General features: G+C 44.6%; 1 long non-coding RNA gene across 2 annotated transcripts in view; it reads right to left on the bottom strand.

The window, feature by feature from the left end:
* The window catches only part of LOC119473720, a 26,210-nt gene extending 17,703 nt beyond the window's left edge, over positions 1-8,507 (bottom strand). Inside the window, exons 1-2 of one of the 2 annotated variants that reach the window (XR_005202943.1) lie at positions 8,467-8,507; positions 1,486-1,568 (exon numbers count right to left, since the gene is read on the bottom strand). This is a non-coding gene — a long non-coding RNA (uncharacterized LOC119473720). Of the gene's footprint in view, positions 1-1,485; positions 1,569-1,881; positions 1,970-8,466 lie in introns of those variants that run through there. The other variant, XR_005202942.1, reaches the window with a different exon arrangement.
* Positions 8,508-18,435: the final 9,928 nt, after the last annotated feature.

Genomic DNA, 18,435 nt, shown 5'->3' with positions numbered 1-18,435 from the left:
CATGCACCACCATGCCCAGCTAATTTTTGTATTTTTGGTAGAGACGGGGTTTCACCACGTTGACCAGGACGGTCTCGATCTCTTGACCTTGTGATCCACCCTCCTCGGCCTCCCAAAGTGCTGGGATTACAGGCGTGAGCCACCACGCCCGGCCAGTTCACGCATTTTCTTGCCTTCTGCAGTGCCTGACAGGTTCCCAGCGGTGAAAGTCAGCTTTGGAGCGCCCTCCCCTGGCTCTGGGCAGCTACTGGAGCAGCTGTGGCACAGGTTAAAACAGATTGCCGGGCCCCACCCTTGGAGTTTTGGATTTGGCGGGTCTGGGGTGGGATCCAAGAATTTGCACTTCTAACAAGTTCCCAGGTGATGCTGACCTACTGATTCAAGACCACTTACTGAGAACCTCTGATGTAGGTAAAAGAAGATTTTGCAGCCAGAATACCTGGGTTCAGGTCCCAGCTTTGCCATCCAAGTGCTGTCACCTTGAACGTGATACTTAACCTCTTGGCATATCAATCTCTTTATTTTATGATGGTTACAATAACAACCACCTGTAAGGTTAATGTGTAAAATAAATAAATCAGGTCTAGACAAAGGTCACATATTTGTGGGTCTGTATACTCACACAGGATCAGTAGGCCTGAAAAGTGGCATACTGATCCTGTGTGAATATACAGACCCACAAATATGTGACCTTTGTCTGGAGAGATGGCACTGGAGGCCACGGAACGTCCGCAGTGACAAAAGCATCCCCTTCTTGCTACTCAAAAATACAACAAATCCAGAAGAAATTGTGTTTATCCTTCCACAAATATTGGCTGAGGAAGGACTAGGGCCTGGCACTGTGCTGTATACCACGTTTGCAAGGTGAATGACAGGTCCTGCCCTGGAGGAACAACTAGAAGGAGGATAAACATGCAAATCCTAATAATCACCCTAATCCGAGATGAGCCAGGGAAGGAACCCTGTACCTGGAGCACAGAGCATCCAACCCTGCCTGGGAAGTCAAGCGAGGCTTTGAAAAAGAACCTGACTTTTGAGTAGGGTCTTGAAGGATGAATAGGAGTTCTTTAAGAAGAGAAGTGGTAGGAGGCACTCCAGGCAAAGGAACCAGCATATGCAAAGTAGTCACAGAAGCATGAAAATGCATAACATGTTCAAGGAAATCGCAGATGGTTCTATGTAACGGGAGCTCAGTGGGTCTGGATTGAGAGGATTGGCAAAAAAGGCTACGAAGTTTGGGCCTGATTGCAATCTGGTGGGAGCCATTGGGAGACACCTAATGAGGATTACTTGGAAAAAATTATTAATGAGTCTAAGGTGAAGATTTCCAAGCCAAGGGCCTTCACCACATACCCTCAGCAGCCCCAATGCCTGAGAGCCTCTGCTGCCAGGAAGCCTGGCCCAGAAACGCCTCCTGCAACGGGTGGTAGCCCTGGGTAAGAAATTTCCCTGGAAGGCACAAGCAGTAAACGGGCAGCCTCTTACCTCTTACCTTCATCAGATACTGGCGGGAGGCACCTTCCTGGCAGGTTTCTTCATCCCCCTCTCCTTCTGTGGGTGTGGAGTCACTGAGAGAACAAAGGGATTTTATCTGTAGCTAATAAGTTACGGGAGGGGGAGGGGGCCGTAGGCGCCTGTGGAGGTGGGGAAATGAGTCCTGAGCAGCTCTGATGCAATCCAGGACAAGGCAGGTGGGAAGCCTGCACCTGGGGAGCAAACCCCCTGCCTCCCCTTAGTTCAGAGTTTTGAAGTTGAAAGAGGCACCTCTAAGACTTGCCCATGATCCCACAGCTAGCTGACGCCCGGCCCCCTCTCCCCATATCTGACTCCAAGATAAAAGGTCCCGCCTTGGAAAAACTGGTGGTTTCTGTGTTCATTGACCTCACTCCCTCTTCCTGAGTCTCTCCTGCAGCCTTCCCCTCCCAGCCCAGTCCCTGTCCCTCTTTCAGACTCAGCCTTTGGTTTCCAAACAGGTATAGAATGTGGTGTGCAAAAAATGGCCTCCACTATTTTTGAAAAAAGCAATGGCAAGAAAAAAAGAGCAAACTGCTATTCTGGGCCACACGGGCTTGGGGTTTGATTCCAATTTCTTTGTCTCCGGTGAAGTTGGAAGCAACTTGCTCTTGTGAGAATAATCCCTTTTGTTTTTAGGAAAAGATTTTAATAGGTCTTTGGGTTATGCAAGGATAAAACGTGAACCTTTTCTGGAAAGGAGACAGTGCAATGCAGGACCATGTGAGGGCAGAGGCTCCTCTTAGTCACGGTAGAAGGTGGCTTTCTTTGAGAGAGAACGGTATCTCTGCAAGGGTTATAGGGAGTTTTGTTAAAGCTGTGCTTGGGGAATTTAAGAAAGGGGCCTAGGCTGGGCACGGTGGCCCACACTTGTAATCCCAGCACTTTGGGAGGCCGAGGCAGGCGGATCCAAGGTTGGGAGTTTGAGACCAGCCTGGCCAACATGGTGAATCCCCATCTCCACTAAAAATACAAAAAATTAGCCAGGTGTCATGGCGGGAGCCTATAACCCTAGCTACTGGGGAGACTGAGGCAGGAGAATCGCTTTAACCCAGGAGGTGGAAGTGGCAGTAAATTGAGATGGCACCACTGCAACTTCAGCCTGCGTGACAGAGTAAGACTTCGTATCAAAAAGAGAGAGAGCTCTGTTTCTGCAGCGGGTGCCAGCAGGATTGAGCTGGTGATTAGCAAGGAGGGCACCCAGGGTGTGTGTGAATTCTCAGGAGTCCTTGCAAACAAGGGGAGAGGAAACCCAGGAAGGGCCGAGCTGTGCCGTTCCCATTTGGTGACTGCAGGGACTGTTACTGTGAAGGCAGGTGACAGGGGGGTGGGTGCAGATTGTGTCCTTTCCTCTCTCTGGCAGGGCTACCAAGGACATCCAGCCTAGTTCAACAACCCACTGAGCTCTTCCTGAAAGGACTACCAAGTCAGGTCAAACTGGCATAGCCACCGCTGGTCCCCTTGCCACAGCTGGCTGGGAGTCAGAGCCCCTCCTGAGAACAGAGTCCCACCCATCCTTCCCCGCTCTGTGCTGTGAGGAGGCCTGAGGTCTAATGGGGCACGCACAACTCCAGTGTGACCTCTGAGTTCCTAAATGTTTTACTTTGAAATGTCTCTTTTTGCTAAATACCTGACTTTGAAAAGGTAAAATGCTTTCTTTTGGAAAAGTTGTTATAGGAAACTGAATAAACTTGGGATTCAGGAGGCAGGTCCTGCCAGGTTTCAGGAGTTGGGTTTAAAACTGGAAACAAGGGAAGGAATAAATGGGCATTTGGGGCTTAAAGTACTTCTGTTTTATGTTAATGTAAAAATTACACAAATCTATTATTCATATATTATAAACATAATCATTATAGTACATATTTATAGTTTTATAATGTATTATAAAATATATGTATATTTTATATATATATCTCTCTCTTTTTGAGATGGAGTTTTTGCTCTTGTTGCCCAGGCTGGAGTGCAATGGCGCGATCTCGGCTCACCGCAACCTCCGCCTCCTGGGTTCAGGCAATTCTCCTGCCTCAGCCTCCTGAGTAGCTGAGATTACAGGCACGCACGACCATGCCCAGCTAATTTTTTGTATTTTTAGTAGAGACGGGGTTTCACCATGTTGACCAGGATGGTCTCGATCTCTTGACCTCGTGATCCACCCGCCTCGGCCTCCCAAAGTGCTGGGATTACAGGCTTGAGCCACCGGAAGTTTCACTTTTATTGCCCAGGCTGGGGTGCAATGGTGTGATCTTTGCTCACTGCAACCTCCACCTCCCGGGTTCAAGCGATTCTCCTGTCTCAGTCTCCAAGTGGCTGAGGTTACAGGCATGCACCATCATGCCCAGTTAAGTTTGTATATTTAGCAGAGATGGGGTTTCACTATTTTGATCAGGCTGGTCTCCAACTCCTGACCTCAGGTGATCCACCTACCTTGGTCTCCCAAAGTGCTGGGATTATAGGCATGAGCCACTGCACCCAGCCTAAATATTTTTAAAATAATAATTTATAACATCGAAATCTATTTTGGCTGGGCACAGTGGCTCATGCCACCAGCACTCTGGGAGGCCAAGGCAGGTGGAGCACTTGAGGCCAGGAGTTCAAGAACAGCCTGGCTATTGTGGTGAAACACTGTCTCTACTAAAAATGCAAAATTTAGCCAGGCATGGTGGCACACGCCTATAATCCCAGATACTTAGGAGGCTGAAGCAGGAGAATCACTTGAACCAGGGAGGTGGAGACTGCAGTGAACTGAGATCACGCCACTTCACTCCAGCTTGGGCAACAAAGCAAGACTCTGTCTAAAAAAAAAAAAAAAACTAGCAGGGCATGGTGGCTCATGCCTGTAATCCCAGCACTTTGGGAGGCCAAGGCAGGTGGATCACTTGAGGCCAGGAGTTATAGACCAACCTGGCCAACACGGAAAAACCCTGCCTCTATTAAAAATGCAAAAACAAATTAGCCAAGTGTGGAGGTGCACGCCTGTAGTCCCAGCTACTCTGGCAGCTGAGGCACGAGAATCACTTGAACCTGGGAGTCAGCGGCTGCAGTGAACCAAGATGGCGCCACTGTACTCCAGCCTGGGCGACAGAGACTCTGTCTCAGAAAAATAAAAGAAAGAAAAAAAATCTATTTTAATATAAATATAATAAATTTGTAGAAAACATAAATAACATGTAAATGTGCAAAAACCCTAAATGTCATCATTATCCCCCTACAAAAAACTCATTGATGTCAATATTTTAAGATATTTCTTTCTGACCTTACTCAATGCATATAAACAAACAGGCAAACAAACAATCCGATATACCACCTACACTTACTCTACAATCCTGGCAGAGACAGAACACGCTTCTTTTCCAAGAGTTCTAGCAAAAATCTCAGGATCCAGTCTCAGGGGCCCAGAGTGGGTCACATGCCAATTTCTGAGTGAATCTCTCTGATGAATTGTCAGGCCTGAGTGTTATACCCAGTCCAACCCAATCACATGCACTGAAAGTTGGTGTGGAGAAATAGCTCCCCTGAGGAAAATCAGTGTATGAATACCCAAGGAGGCCTCTTTGTTGGGTGGTAACAATTCCCACGTCTGCTACTGGGATGCTGCCCTTGGTTTGCCCATATTAAATTATTAACTGTGCCTTCATGTGTTTGTCCATCATGTTCTCTGCAAAAATGCCCTACCCTACCTTTTCTGATGGACAGATCCATGTCAAAGTTCTGGTGTATGAATCCTTCCTTTGCAGTCCCTCACTGAATCCTTCCTTTGCAGTCCCTTGGCAACATCAGGTGCTCTCTTCTTAGACCCACTCGCTGTGGGCAGGAGCATCCAGCATTATGCACCTTTACCTTCACCTCGGCACTCAGCACCACAGCTGGCTCAGAGGAGACTCACCATCAACCCCTGTGGAATAAGTCCTCCACTTTCAGAGAAATCATGGTGTGCCTTCATCTACTCAGGCAGCCCTAAACTTCCACGCGGTGTATGAAAACATTTGTAAATCATTGTTTGAAACTTGGAGCAAATTTCTCCATAAGAAAGTCATAGATGATAGTTATAATTAAGTTCTAGAATCTACAACGGTGGATTGAACCCATAAGGTAGTTTAAAGGGACTAAGTGTGTACTTTTTTGTGTTGTTACATGTAGTGAATGAAACCATGCATGTGGAAATTCTTTGCAAATGCAAGTAATTATTATAATCATTAATTACAAAGCTTATAATGAATAGTATCACACCCTTCCCCCATCATCCTTCTTCCCCTCTTCTTGTTTTGTCTGTTTTTTGGCTTTCTCCTCTTTTCCACCAAGTCTCCCTTACATCTGGGTTTACTAGAATGTGATGGACTGGTGAGGAGCCCATGTGCTAATTATAGCCGTGTTCCCTTGGGCAATGTGGTGCGTGGTGATGTGAGAACACACCATTTAAGGGATACTTCCTTGCAGCCAAAGTGGCTTCTGAGAACTTTGTCCACAGTGGGGAAGAATGTGGAGAACACGCTCTCCCACCAAAGGCACGCCTTGCCTTTTACCCTGCCTGAGCAACCACTTAGGGCAGAGAAATTTGTAGAAGAGGATTTTGTCATCCAGGGAGTGCCTAGGATGCCTGCATTTCTTGTCAGTGGACCTCCAGAAGGACAACTGAAGGGAGGCCAGGGAAAAAGGACCAGAGGACTCAGAGCCTGGCGAGGACAGCAACGTGAGAACTGAGGTTTTAGTTTGGCCAAGTGATCTATTCCCAAGGCTGGGAATAGATCAAGACCTTTAAGGAGAAGGTGACATAAAGACTTTTATGGAATCTTGGATGCTTGAAATAAATGTTTAGGGAACATTTAAAATAAATTCCTACTTTAGAGAGTAGAATGGTGGTTACCAGAGGCTGGGAAGGCAAGGAAGGAGATGTTGACCAAAGGGTACAAAGTTTCAGATAGGAGAAAGAAGTTTTCTAGCTCTGTTCCACAGCATGATGACCATAGTTAATAATCATGTAGATTGCTAGAAGAATTGATTATAAATTTTCTCACTACAAAAAATAAGTGTGTGAGGTGATGAATGTGTTAATCAGCTTGATATAATCATTCCACAATGTGTGAGTGCGTGTATAGTACTTGTATATACATGTATTGTACAATGCGTGTGTATATATATATATATATATATACACACACACACACACATTGTACTGAAGGAGTACAATGTGATATAAATATATATATATATATATAACATATATACATGTTATATACACATAAAACATATACAAATAGGGAATAACATATATGTATGTTTTTATATATATAAATCACATTGTACTCCTTAAGTACAACATGTGTGTGTGTGTGTGTGTGTGTGTGTGTGTGTGTATTCACATGGTACAATACATGTATATACAAGTACTATATATATTTATGTATATAAATATATATAAATTACATTGTACCCTTTATATACAATTATTTATCAATTTAAAAATAAAATTTAAATTAAAAACATAAATTCTAGTTTTAAAAGTGGGTGGCTGACAACACGTGGTGTCAGAGATACTGGAGATAAGAAATTGACCATATATCTTTATCTCCTTTTTCTCCACAGATCCCACAAAAGCATAAACCCATGAGAATTCAGAGGATGGCAGTGAGGACCTCAGTGGACAAAATAACTTAGCAAATTTGGGGATGATTGAAAGTGGCTGCCATAGTGGTAACTGAATTAGCAGAGTGGAGAACAGGAAGGCTTGAAAGGCCCAAGGATGGCACTGATGGTGAGGACTGCGCAGATTCTCCCCAGAGAGCTCTGAGAGCTGGGAACTTGGAGGCAGCAGCTTCTTCAGGAAGTGAGTTGGAAGCATAGGCTAAACCCTAGGGAAGAGTTGAAAGAAATATATGAAGAAATTACAACTCCATATCCCCTCCCAATCCCATATAGTCAGGCAACTGTGTCCTTGCACTTGACTGGAGGTTTTTTCTCTAGAAAAATAGAACCAGAGCACCCCCAGGTTCAGGGATCCCAACAACAGTAGGGCAGGTGTCTGGCTGAGACTGGAGGATTAGGTTTAAGTCTTCACGTTCACAGTGGAGCCCACTGCCAGGCTCCCTCCCCTACCCCATTCCCAGAAAATGACTATCAGGTATATGTTCCCTGGCTAGAAGATTGGAGGATTCTTCACTGAAAAAAGATTTGTCAGCTTCAGAGAAAAGTCCGCTGAAGATGGACTTTTTGTGTGTGAGTACACACTGGGTATTGTAACAAAGCAACTTGTGCACTGTTAAGTTTAAAACTGAGCATCATCTTTCTTTTCTGGTGAAACACAAAGAAAATTTTAAAACAAACAGGAACAAAATTACAATAGAAAATGTCAATTCCACATAAGATCCTATAGGTTCTGCTGATTCTCCCATTGAGTGACAGGGCCCAAGTCATCATTAGGAGACAATTTATTTTAAAAGTGTCATCTTTGACTACAAGGATGTCTGTCAAACATCACAATTAAGCATGCCAAAGGAGAAGCCATGCTGTCAAAATGCCCCCCATCCAAACGTCTCAAATCCACCCTTTACTGACCTCTGAAGGATGGACTTCTATGGTTTCCCAATGAAATAGCCTGAGATTGAGAACTCCCACTCAAATATCTGCCCACATAACGGAGTCACCAATCATTGTGATGCCTCACTGTTACGTATCACTGGATAACCCAGGATCACCAGAAGTTTGCAAAATGTATCCCGCATGAAAGAGGGAGACCAAAACAAACAAACAAACAAACAAATGAGCTAAAGGAAACAGAAATGACGTAAAAATAAACTTAAAATTTTTTATGTGTGTTTTTAACTGATAGTCTCAGAGATTTTAAAAAAGATACGTATCTATGAAAAAGAACAGGACGATGTGAAGTAGAAATAATCAGAGGATGATAAAGAGCTCTTACAAATTAAAAATGTGATCACTGCTGGGTGCAGTGGCTCATACCTGAAATCCCAGCACTTCCGGAAGCTGAGGCAGGAGGATCACTTCAGTCCAGGATTTTGAGGCTACAGTGAGCTATGATCATGCCACTGCACTCCTGCCTAGGTGACAGAGCGAGACTCTGTCTGTAAAAAGAAAAAAAAAAGTGGTCAGGAGAGTAGGAAAATAAAGTTGAAGAAATCTCCCAGAAAGTAGAATAAAAGAAATAAAAGCTAGGAGAAGAAAGACTGTTAAAAGTATATTCAAAAAGTTTCAAAACTTTTATTCAGCATTGAAAGCAGAGAAAACAAAGGATAGAATGAATAAATAGATGATTGATGGATGGATGCGTAGGTAGATAGATAGATAGATAGATAGATAGATAGATAGATAATTTTCCCAGAAGTGAGGGACGTAAATCTCCAAATTGAAAGCGTCCATTAAATGTGTCCATTAGAATGGGGGAATATACCAAGGCAATAACTTTAAATTTCAGAATTCCAGGAAAATGGGAATAAACTAATAACCTCTAGAGAGAAACTCACGTCATGTACGAAGGAGTACAACAGCAGTACAGGAGGAGAGTAGTGTTGGGCACCCAAAGTTCTGAGTGAAAATTATTTTTATCCTGGTGTTCTATACTTAGCCAAATAAAGGATAACTGTGGAATAAAGACATTTCCAGATATGTAAAAACTCAAAATTTTTACCTCCTACACACCTTTTCTTAGGAAGATAGTGAGGGATATGATTCAGTGAAATGAAAGACCGAGCCAAGAACAAGGAACAAAGGGACTCCAGAAAACAGAGAAGCAATGCAAAGCAGAAGACTGATGGTAAGAAGTCCTAAGATGACACCTGAGCCCCAGGTGTAGAGAGTAACAAGTCCAAATTGTAGCAAGATGACAGGGCAAAGAAGAGAGATCTCTGGCAGTAGAGGAGGGGATAGTGAGTGATTATTTCATATACTTGGACATTTGGAAGAAAAGCGTTGCTAGATGTTCAACAGATATACACAGAACATTTGGAAAATATTAGCAATAGCTATTTTTGAAAACTAAGTAAAGAAAAACTATGGCAACTCTTAACTGCAGGAAAAACACAAAGTTGGAGGGAATGTTGTTATGCAATACCAACTTCAGCAGAGCCAGAACAATGTAAACATTGACTACTGACTTAATTTTTTAAAAAATCATACTACATTTATACGAGAGAGGGAAAATGTAAGAAAACTAAAACCTTAATTATCACACAGGAAATCAATAGATGGTGTCTACCACCTACAAGACAAGGCAAGGCCAACACCTGACTGATTCAATCAGCAAAGATACAATGAAGCACTTCCTCACTTTGACTTTTCAGATCACTAAAAACAAAACAAAAAAAAAAAAAAAAAGGAAAAAACCAAAAAGAGTCGAATCATTAAAGCCCCATACCTCAGAATAAAGCTGAAGAATGTAAAACTGCTTAGCCACAGTCTAAGACTGGTTCCTCAGCAATGGATGTCCAACAACTCATGTTTCAGTCCTGGGCTCCTTTTGTGTCATCCTTTTGGATGTGTGTGAAAAGGATCACAGGGAGCTAGCACTTTCGGCTTATTCTTATTTTTTCTCTGTCTATAAGTCATAAACTGTCTAAATCTGAAGTGGTTCATTGTATCTTTGCTGATTGAATCAGTCAAGTCCTGGCTTTGCCTTGTCTTGTCTGTCTTGTGACCGCCTCCCAGGGGAGATAAGAGTGGATGAAAATGGTTTCTTAGGAGCTCTTCACAAGTCTCCCACACTCTCTTGTGTTCTGAAAAGACCACAAGTCATTCTGCCAAGACTCATATTCGCTGTGGTTCAACCCTTTGCCTTGGTGCCCTATTTGGATATATGCAAGGTCACCAGGTGCCATGGCAGAGCTGTGTCCCTGCAATATCAAGAATTAACAGAATAAACATATCACTTAAAAACAAGGAGAGGCTGGGCATGGTGGCTCTTGCCTGTAATCCCAGCACTTTGGGAGGCCCAGGTAGGTAGATTGCTTGAGCCCAGGAGTTTGAGACCAGCCTGGGCAACATGGTGAAATACTATCTCTCAAAAATAAATAAATAAATAAATAAAAATTCAGGAATAATGGCACATGCTTGTGGTCCCATCTACTGGAGAGACTGAGGTGGGAGGACTCCTTGAGTTGAGCCTGGAAGGCAGAGGCTGCAGAGAGCCAAGACTGTGCCACTGCACTCCAGCCTGGGTGACAGAGCAAGACCCTCTCTCAAAAAATAAGGAAAAACCACAACAAAGAAATTATCACAGAGAAAAGAAACAGCTAGAAGATTTGAAGTAATGATCTCTTGTGGGGGAAACTGCAGTTAGGGAGGGAGGGGTAGATGGCCATTTGGGTTCATTCCATATGTTGGCTACTGTGAATAATGCTGCAATAAATGCAATCAATTATTATTCTAATGGTGCTTAATTATCCCATTTTTGGCCAGTGGGTGCCTCTTCAAGTCAATGCTGCTCTTCTTTTGATAAGACTCTAATCATCTCTGGCAACTTCCTTCTATCTGGTTTGACAAATTTGTATAATATAACACACAGGGTAGGATAATGTACAAGACAAACATGGAAAAATTTCCCTGAGAAGACTTGGTCCTTTTAGTGGAACATGGTAGTTAGAAATCACAAATCTGGAGTTCAGAGGTGCTCATTCTTATTGGATTGATTATTGTTTCTAGGTCTTCTCAGTTGACTCTGCTAGGAAGTAGATTATTTTAAATTAATCGTTAAGTCCAGACTTATAATATTTCTTCTTCAAATTTAGAATTTTTGCTTAACATATTTGATCTTTATGTTTGTGTCTCTGTCCTATTATACTGAAAATCTTGGATCCTAATGTTAACATAGTTGCTTATTTGCTTCCTCTTACCTACTTATAATAGTTGCAGAATAATAGCAGCAGTAATATTACTAGCAATGTGATTACCAAGGGGGGTTTATTTTTGCAGGGTGTTTTGCTATTGTTCCCTACACAGGGTATATCTCTCAATAGTCATACTGTTAAATACTATTTTTTAGTCTTTTGAAATAATTCTGTGAGTTTTGCCACCAAACTGATACATAGTTGTTATCATTTGTCTTTTTTTAAGATGTGCTTTCTCCATTTTAATTTTGGTTTATAACTATGTATAATATTTACATTCCAAAATCAAATCTAGAAAGTTGTCTATTCAGAGAAGCCTTGCTTCTATTCCTGACCCCTCTGCCCAGTCTCTCCCTCTTCCAAAAGGAATATTTGTATTTACTTTTATTGTATTTTAATTTTTTAAGCATTTTTTTCTTTTTTGTTTCCCAAGACTTTATTTGACATATAATTGACAAATAAAAATTGTATGTATTTAGGATATACAATGTGATGATTTGATATATGTATACATAATGAAGTGATTTCCACAATAAAATTAATTAACATGTGTTGCCTCACATCATTGTCATTTTTGTGTGTGACGAAAACACTGAAGATCTACTCTCTTAGCAAATTTCAGATACATAATACAGTGATATTAACTACAGTCACTATGCCGTACGTTAGCTCTCCAGAACTTTTTCATGTTATAACTGAAAGTTTGCACCCTTTGACAAACATCTCTCCTTTTCTACCCCATTTTATCAATTTATTTACTTTGATGTAATGATTTATTTTTCTGCATTTTAATACACAAGCAAACACACACACAGATGAATATTTCTCTTTCTTAAACAGTTGCATACAATACATATTTTCTCCTTCCTGCTTTTCCATCTTAACAATATATCCTGGAAATCACTTCATAACAGCACATAAAGATGGCCCTCATTCTTTCTCACAATGGTATAGTACTCCATTGTGAGGATATACCATAACTGATTCAACTAGTTCCCTAGTGATGCGCAGAATAAATAGAATTTAAGGTAAAAAGCATTACAAGGGTCAAAGTGGGATGGACATTCCACTGATAAAATCAACAATTCATCAGGAAGATATAATAACTGGGAAATTCAATATAGTTAACAACACAGGCTTGAAATAGATGAAGCAGATCAGAGAGAGGCCTGCTGACCTCAGGCCTTTTCTTTCTCCCTATAGACTGAGCTCCTGAAAGGCCAGGGTTGCAGCAGTTTTTTACCCCTGGCCCCCCGAGGGCCTACCATATGCCTGGCATGGAGAGAGCTCCAATAAATGACCATCCAAAGATAGTCAAGAAAGAAGCGAGCAGCAGATGGAGAGAGACTCCCTAAACTCGTGGCCTTTTAGCCAGGACTCTGGCGTCGTGGACCCATAACGAGCTGTCGAAAGCAAACAAAACTGACCATGTTCCTTACACATAAAAAGCAGGTGATCCTTGGGTGTTCGCTAAGGAAAACAGTACGAATGGGAGGCTGACCGACACCTCTTCAACCGAGAGATGGTGGCCTGAGCCTGTGGGGTCGTAGGAGAAGCTGCCACTGGCTCTTCCCTCCTGGCCTTCCCTCTGACATGCCACACTCTTCCCTCCTGGCCTTCCATCTGACATGCCACACTCAGCTTGTGTTCAGGTGACCCTGGAAGGGGTCTATGCTTCCCATCCCTCTCCACGTTGCCCTGCAGAGTAAAAGCCGGCTTTTGACACAGAATGTTCCATTGTGGGATGGGGAGCAGGGAGGGAAAAAAAAGGGTGCTGGGGAGAGAGAGGACAGTGCAGAAGGGCAGGGGGATAACAGATGAGGCTAAATTAATTTTGGAAACCATTAAATCTTTGAAAAGAGAGCGTGTTTTCAGCAGGGACAGTGAATCACTGTGATTTGCAGAAACAGGCACAAAGCAATTAGCCATCTGGATGCTGTGGCTTCCAGCCCCCCAGCGGAAACTTCAAGCAAGCGGAAGGCTGGTCATTACACAGCCCAGGCCCAGCACTCCAGGCCCCATAGATAACTCTGTGCCTTCTGCCGGCTGGGAGCCCAGAGGCCTAGGACAAAGGGCAACTTGGCAAGAGATCCAGAAAAATGGGCAGGAAAGGCAACACCAGCCACAGAGGGCTGTAGGACTTCCTTCTTCCTATGAGCTTCCCTCAGAATTCATCATGACCAAGTGAGTAGTTCACTCACTTGATAAGCATTTATTCATCACCTACTATCTCCCAGGCCTTGTGCTAGTACATAAATGATGTCATTTCATCCTCACAACACGCATATGAGGAGTTCCACCCATTGTGCCATCCTAGGAGGACCTGTCACATGGCATTCAATGTGAATAGCACTCCCAGGAGTTAGAAAGCAGAGTAGCTTTGCCTGAAAATACCTTAAAAAGAGAGTATCATCTTGTTTTGTCATCAATGAGGAAATCAAAACAGAAAAAGAGGAAGGGAATTTGCTCAAGGTAAGTTTGCAAATTGCTCCTCTAGCCCGCTCTAAAGTTGTGTGAACCAAAGGAATACACGTGAGTGTGAAAGGGTTTTATAAACTGTAGAGTACCATATTCAGCTGAAAGATTCTTAGAAGGCAGTTACCTTAGCTTCCTCTGACCCTCTGTGACTGTAAGGTACTGCCCTTTGATTCATTTCTAGAAACTGCCAGGAAGTATTGGACAAGTCCAATAAAGAAAAGGGTTAGCAAACCTTCCCAGGAAGAGAATGCAGAACCGAGCAGAAAGAGCTTTGCTCAAGAAAGTCTGACCATAAGGTACTGTGATTTACAGACTAAGAAACTCTTGGCACTATTCTCCAGCAACTGCCCCCATGTAGGGCAAGAAGGCCATATGGAGCCCACTTTCAGCAAAGAGAGAGAAGCAACAAAGAGCACCCCCAACTGATTAGAGGCCAACATCCCACACAGAGATCTCTGTGTCCTTTTGCCTGCCTGGGTTCACCGTGGGACCGTGACCAACCCTTCTTTGCTCCATGCTTTGGTGGTGCCACTTCAGAGCCTCAGCCAAGAGCTGTACAGCCCAGTTCAGGACTCTGTGGTGGCCTAGAAGTCCCCAGACTACAATGGCCAAGGGCTTTCCATTTGCTGTCTACATCTGACATCTACCCAGCTACTGCTGGGGACACTGGACAGCCCACAAGGAAACCGCGCAGCAGAGTGAAGAGAGCATCCACTGGGAGCAGATAACCCAGCACTACCTCTCCCTGGCTGTGACCTTGGGCGACGTGGTTGATCTGCTCCCTGCTTTCTTCCTATGCAAAATGGCATCAGGTTCCTGGCCTCACAGGGTGGTGGGGTGAGGATCGAGTGAGTTCCCAGGTGCCCTTGGGAAAGAGGCAAGTAATGGAGCTAGTGCAGAAGGTTTAAACAGTCAGAAGGTGTGGGCGTGGCCACGGCCAGGTCCCGGGCAGGTTCTTGGTTCAGTCCTGGCTGCCACAGGAATGCAAGATCAGAATTACCAGATCTTTTTATTTGTCAAGAAAAATCAGATATCTGGATTTTTATGTGAACTTTCCCAATTTTCAAAAGCCTGTGAGGACAGAGCAAAACATGTCTGCAGATCGTCAGGGTGCAGACTTGGACGACTACGACGTTCCTGCGGGTCTCTCGGCCTGGTCCCCGCCTGGGCAAAGTATTGCTCCCTTCCTCCTCTCCCCATTCTACCTCTTCCTGGCTAGCCCCCTAAGGCCCTGCCCTTCCCCCTGGTGTCTGTCACCCTCATTGTAAAGTGGGCAGAGGCCAGCTCAGCCCTGGGGTGGCCAGAATTCAAGGCCCTGGGGCTGAGAGAGAGCAGGTGGGCTGGCACTAACTATGAGGACGTGTGTTCTCATCAGAAGCAGGTTAGGTACAGGACTGCTACCTGGAAGCCCTACCGAGCCTCTTCCCCAACACGGAGGGGGAAAGGTGAGGAGCAGGCAGAGACCCGCAGCCACAAAATGAATGAATGAATGAATGAATGAATGAACAACTAACAGCCCAACCACCGCTGCCATTGGTGGAACTTGGCAGCTGTGCGGCAGGATGGGAGAATCTCTGGGGGCTCTTCTCAATCACATTGAGGGAGCACCCAGAAGTCCTCTTGGAAAAGTTGGTGCGGCCTTTGGGAGCCCCAGCCCAGCAAACAGGCTCAGGGCCAGGACCCAGTGAAGCCAGCCGCCCCCTGGCGCCCAATCTCCATCTCGGGCCTCGGATTTCAATCAGCCGCTCCCGCCCCGCGCCTTCCCAAGAGCCCCGCCCGGGCTGACGGAAGCGGGGGTGCAGGGCGCGGGCACGGGGGTGGGCCCTTGCATCAAGGCCCTTCCCAGAAGGGGCAGCTCCTTCCCAGCACCGGCCGGCCGGTCTCCCCCGCGCCCGCCCTTCCCGGATATCCCGGCGGCGCGCGCTGCAGCCTTTCCCCGGCAGCTCGGGCAGGAGAGGTCCGGGAGCCCTCGGTGCTGCGATGGGAAGTGCCTGCCCACGGCCGGGCCCGGGAACACGCTCTCGCGCCCCTACAGGGCCCTGAGCTGTTCCTGAGAAAGGGCGTGGACCAAGCCCCGGTACAACCCCTTCCTTTCTCTTGGCACTTCCCAGTAAACCCTCCAGGTGTCCAGGTGGAGCACTTTCCACTGCCAGCCCCGCCCTAGGTCCGGGTCTGCGGCGGGTCCCTTCGCTCCTCCTCTGCCTGGGCAGCTACGCTACTCGACCTCGGTGCCCACCACATGGACAAGCCTTGAAACTCATCCGTCCAAATATCATCAGACAAACCTAAACTGAGGAACATTTCACAAAACTACAGAAAGATAAGAAGAGCTGAGGAACTGCCCCAAACAGAAGGAAAGGAAAGAGACAGAACAGCTAGATGCAGTGCGTGACCCCAGTTTGCGTCTTGGATGGGGGGGAAATTGCTGTGAAGGACATAATTGGCAGCATTTGCATGTGAATTATATAATAGTAATATTGTATCAATGTTACATTTCCTGAATTGGATCACCGAAATGTGGTTATGAAGAAGAATGGTCTTGGTTTGGCTTCTCTGAAGTGTTATAGGGATAAAGGATCACGTCTGCAACTTCACCTCAAAATGGTTCAGAAATAAAATATAAGTACATTATTAGTCCCCAAACAATTAAGCAGATGGCTATTGCATGGCCCAGAAATTCCACTCCTAGGTGTATGTCCCAGAGAAATGAAACGTATGTCCACACAAAAACTTGTACGGGAATGTTCATAGCAGCATTATTTATAATAGTCAAAATACAGAAACAGCCCAATGTTCATCAAGGGCTGGACAGCTACAATGTGATCCATCCATATATTGGACTGTAATAAAGCCATAAAAAGGAATGAAGGACTGATACATGCTACAAATGGATGAATCTTGAAAACATTATGCTAAGTGAAAAAAGTGAGCCACTAAAGACTACAGATTATATGACTGTTTATATGCAGTGTCCAGAATAGACCTTACACTCTATTCTGTCTATATAGAGACTATATATTATAGTCTCTACAAAGACAGAGAGTAGGCCAGTGGTTGCTTAGGGCTGAGGTTAATAGGGTTTAGGGAGGTGATAGCTAAAAGAGGTAAAAGGTTTTGTTTTTTGGTTTTTCTTTTCTTGAGACAGGGTCTCACTCTGTCACCCAGGCTGGAGTACAATCACGGCTCACTGCAGCCTCAACCTCCTGGGATCCTCCTGCCTAAGCCTCCCCAGGAGATGGGACCAAAGTCACATGTCACCACACCTGGCTAATTTATTTTTTATAAAGATAGGGTCTTGCCTTGTTGCCCAGGCTGGTCTTGAACTCCTGGGCTCAAGCAATTCCCCCCAACTTGGCCTCCCAAGGTGCTGGGTTGATTACAGGCATGAGCCACCACACCTGACTCAGGGTTTCTTTTTTAAGTGATGAAAATATTCTAATATTGACTTTCCGTTAATGGTTGCATATACGGTATGTGACTTGTATCTCAAGAAAACTGTTATAATGATAATAAGTATTTACGTAGACAGAAAAAAAGAGAAAGTGATTGATAAAGCAAATGTGGCAAAACGTTAATGACTATTGAAACTGGGGGATGGATATTCAGAAATTAATTGTACTATTCTTGTATCTGTCCTGAGTGTTATGGTTTGTCCCCACCCAAATCTCATCTTGAATTGTGGTTCCCATAATCCCTGCATATAATGGGAGGGACCCAGTGGGAGGTAATTTAATCATGGGGTGGTTACCGTCATGCTGTTCTCATGATAACGAGTGAGTTCTCACGAGATCTGATAATTTCATAGGGGCTTTTCCCCCTTTTGCTTGGCACTTCTCCTTGCTACCACCATGTGAAGAAGGACGTGTTTGCTTCCCATTCTGCCATGATTATGTTTCCTGAGACCTCCCCAGCCACGCTGAACTGTGAGTCAATTAAACCTCTTTCCTTTATAAGTAACTTAGTCTCAGGTATGTCTTCATTAGAAGCATGAGAATGGACTAATACACTGAGATCGAAATTACCTCAAAATTTTTAAAGTTGATTTTTTTTTTTTAGACGGAATCTCACTCTGTTGCCCAGGCCGGAGTGCAGTGGCAACATCGCAGCTCATTGCCACCTTCGCCTCCTGGGTTCGAGTGATTCTCCTGCCTCAGCCTCCTGAATAGCTGGGATTACAGGCATGCACCATGACACCTGCCTAATTTTCATATTTTTAGTTGAGATGGGGTTTCCCCATGTTGGCCAGGATGGTCCTGAACTCCTGACCTCAAGTGATCCACCTGCCTCAGCCTCCCAAAGTGCTGGAATTAGAGTCATGAGCCACCGCGCCTGACCTAAAAGTTGATTTTTTTAAAAGAGAGAAATTTGCCAATCTACCCACCTTCCATCTAGAGGCTGGTCAAGGAGAGGTTGCAGTACAGGTTCAGGAGTGTGACAATCTGGGCTCCAAGCTCAACTCCACTGTTTCCTAAATTGTATTACCTAGACTGGCGAAGTGGCTCATGCCTGTAATCCCAGCACTTTGGGAGGTCAAGGCAGGTAGATCGTGAGGTCAGTAGTTCAAGACCAGACTGGCCAAGGTGGTGAAACCCTGTCTCTACTAAAAATACAA

This window comes from Cebus imitator, unplaced genomic scaffold (assembly GCF_001604975.1).
Source record: "Cebus imitator isolate Cc_AM_T3 unplaced genomic scaffold, Cebus_imitator-1.0 Scaffold180, whole genome shotgun sequence".
Classification (NCBI taxonomy): domain Eukaryota; kingdom Metazoa; phylum Chordata; class Mammalia; order Primates; family Cebidae; genus Cebus; species Cebus imitator.
The sequence above is the reverse complement of the archived record's forward strand: the minus strand, read 5'-3'. Positions and strand labels throughout refer to the sequence as shown.